The sequence below is a fragment of the Sturnira hondurensis genome, unplaced genomic scaffold (assembly GCF_014824575.4).
Source record: "Sturnira hondurensis isolate 20B ecotype Veracruz unplaced genomic scaffold, ASM1482457v3 Scaffold0011652, whole genome shotgun sequence".
In the NCBI taxonomy this organism is placed as follows: domain Eukaryota; kingdom Metazoa; phylum Chordata; class Mammalia; order Chiroptera; family Phyllostomidae; genus Sturnira; species Sturnira hondurensis.
This window is the reverse complement of record NW_028084283.1, coordinates 169,478-173,072: the sequence shown is the minus strand read 5'-3', so window position 1 is coordinate 173,072 and position 3,595 is coordinate 169,478.

Genomic DNA, 3,595 nt, shown 5'->3' with positions numbered 1-3,595 from the left:
ACAATCTCTGTGGTGAGAAAAACCTGATTTCAGGCCATGTATGTTGAAAATGAATGAATCATCAAATAGTCCACTCAATTTTCTCATTGAAATGAAAATAACTAAAGATTACAATAGCTTCAGGTATGTTATGAGTACCTCCGGCAGCATCATGTTAAAGAGTCCTCAAGTTAATACCACAGGATTCTAAGGAGGGCCCCAAACCCTTCTGGAACTGTGAGTCTAGACAGGAAACTTAGGGTAACCGCAGCCACTAACAAGTTCGTGTGGGTGTGTTGGGGAGAAAAGGAGAGCTCTTTCTATTTTGTCAGGCTCCTAAAGTTGAAAAATGTAAGGGATTCCAAAGTACTTCCAGATATTCAAATTTAGCCAGTTCTTTCTTGTTTTGTTTACAAAATATATGTTCTCAGAAATATAATTTGAAATATATATGTGTATATATCTATATATCTATATATATATTCAGATATGTAACTCTTATATGTGAATTAGGTTAAAAATAATTTAGAGAAATCTTTAAATTATCTTGATATGTTTTAGCACTACCAAAGGAAAATTTATAACTTTTTAAATTTTGGATGTTAATACTAGTTTTTCAACTCTCACAAATCAGGAAAAATTACATTATTATTTCTTTTGACAAGATTGTATAACATGGACAAAGATACTTAATCTGTTTCTAAATCAGAAGACCTCAAACTATTTTTCTTAATCTTAACAAACAGAGATGTGTTTTACATTGTGACCTAGTACACATACATATATCTGCATGCACAAGTGTGTACACATGAAGCCAGGTTTTATAAATTAATATTACAACTACATATGATGCATACTGATGTTTTCTATTATATTTTAAATATGATAATTGTGAGCTACTGAATTGATTTTATAACCTATTAATAGTTCTTAACTTAGAGTTTGGAAAGTGCTGCTCTAAATCCTACTGGTTGTTAAGTTCCTAAAAGCCATAGCTGCCACTGCTACTCAGGTGTAACACTCATGGTTTCTTTTCCTTTTCCTATAAAGGCCTCAATCCTACCTCAGAAAAAAAAACAAACCACATGGGGACATACGTGCATGCACATGCAAGCACAGGCACATGCTTTCGTGTGCTGCCTTTGCTGTGTCATCAATCTAATTTTCAAGTGGCTTTATTCCAAGTCCAGAAAAAGATGCTTTCTCACACACTTCAAGTTACCAATTGAAGTGCTACTAAATCTCATAGGAAACCTCATTTGCTTGCATACATTGGGATTTTTCTATTATATTTCCTCCTTTTATTTGTTGTCTTGATTTAATTAAAATGTTGGTCATTTCAGCCTTTTACCCCTGTAATATAGTTATAGATATGAGAGGTATGTTTAGCTTATGAGTTTATCCCAGGGCAGTGTTAAATACTAGCAGATGGAAAACTTGATGATAGCCAGGAAAATATACTACAGATGGCTCCCAGCCAGACTAGCAAAAGTTACACAGAGAAAATTCAGCAATAGCAAAGACTGCAGTGGGTCTGTGGTTATATTTGCTGGTGAGGAATGCAGTGGACTGCACTGTAACATGATGTTCAGCCACAGTATGGAAATAAGACCAGATTTGGAGACATGCTCTGAAAGTGCTGATGTCTACATCCCTCAATGGGAAAATTCATTAAACCTAAGAAAAACAATGTCATTCACATTGCATAAAGCAAGTTATTGCTATAAATAGGACGCTTTCTGTTTATGGAACAGATGTGTTTCAAAAAATGTGGTTATAAAACTAATTTATGTAAAACAAATCTTATTTTTCTATTGGTTTCCATAATAAAATTTGAGATGTCACCAAAAAAGATATTCCAATAGACTGAATTGAAAAGTTTTGGTGACTAGCTGAGTTGGTGCTATACTTACAGACCAACTAAGTTGTTACCAGACCAGTATCTTTTGGAGTATGAAATAATGCCTGCTGCAAAGAACCTACCATGTTGTCTTCTAGTCACTACCAACTCTTTAGCTTTAAAAATATTAGATAAGGCCTTCAATCAAGAAAATACATATAAAATAATTATGGGTCACCAATGAATAAAAGTCCTTTAATTTGAATGATGAATTCAGTGGACATTTATTAAGCATCTAATATGGTCTAAGCCCTTGGCTAAGCACAGAAAATAGAAATTTAAAATGCACTATGCCCTCAAATATACATATAATATTATAAAGTAGATACTAAATAACCATATATAACTGTGGAAAGTTAATGAAATGAGGAAACGTGTAACTTTTTCATTATGCTTCCTCAAAGTTTGAAAGGGCACTTAAGAACAAATCACTACCAAAAAGACAAGGAACTCTAAGACTGTGGTCAGAGACATTATGAACTAGCTACCTATTAGATATAGAGTATAAATATGAAAAGTGGACATAGGAAGTTCCACCCAAGATGGAGGCATAGGTAGAAACCCTTTGCTTCTTTGCACAACCAAAAGGAGGATAACAACCAATCTAAAATCAGTAAACAAGCAAACATGCCAGAAAATCAAACTGCATGGAGCTCTGACAACCAAGGAATTTAAGAAATAGTGAAACAGAAAAACCAGACTGCTGCTCTGAGACAAAGAAATATGGCCCAAATGAAAGAACAGAGCAAAGTTCCAGAAAGAGAGCTAAGTGATAAGGAGATAGCCAACTTATCTGGAGAATTTAAAGCCCTGGTAATCAAAATGCTCACAGAACTGATTGAGCTTGATCAAAAAATAAAAAAAAGAAAGATACACATAATGAATTAAAACAAAATATTCAGGGAACCAACAGTGACAGGAATGAAATCAGGACTCAAAGCAACGATTTGGAACAAAAGAAAGAAATAAACACCCAATCAGAACAGAATGAAGAAACAAGAATTCAAACAAATAATGAAGGAAAACTTCCCCAATCTGGTGAAGGAAACAGATTCCAGGAAGTCCAGGAAGCCCAGAGAGTCCCAAAGAAACTGGACCCAAAGAGGAACACACCAAGGCACATTATCATTGAGTTACCTAAGATTAAAGGTAAAAAGAAAATCTTAAAAGCAGCAAGAGGAAAGGAGACAGTTACCTACAAAGGAGTGCCCATAAGACGGTCAGCTGATTTCTGAAAAGAAACCTTACAGGCAAGAAGAGGCTGGAAAGAAGTATTCAAAGTCATGCAAGCCAAGGACCTACATCCAAGATTACTCTATCCAGCAAACCTTTCATTTAGAATGGAAGGGCAGATAAAGTGCTTCCCAGATAAGGTCAAATTCAAGGAGTTCATCATCACCAAGCCATTATTATATGAAATGTTAAAGGGACTTATCTAAGAAATAGAAGAAGATAAAAATTATGAACACTAAGATGACTACAAACTGACAATTATCAACAACTGAACTTAAAAAAGGAATGAAATCAAAAACTAAGCAAACAACTAGAAGAGAAACAGAATCAGATAAACAGATATCACATGGAGAGTTTTCAGTGGGGAGGGGAAGATGGGGTGGAGAAAGGTACAGGGAATCATTAGCATAATTGGTAGACATAAACTAGATGGGAGAAGTTAAGAATGGTATAGGAAACAGAGAAGTCAAAGAACTTATATGT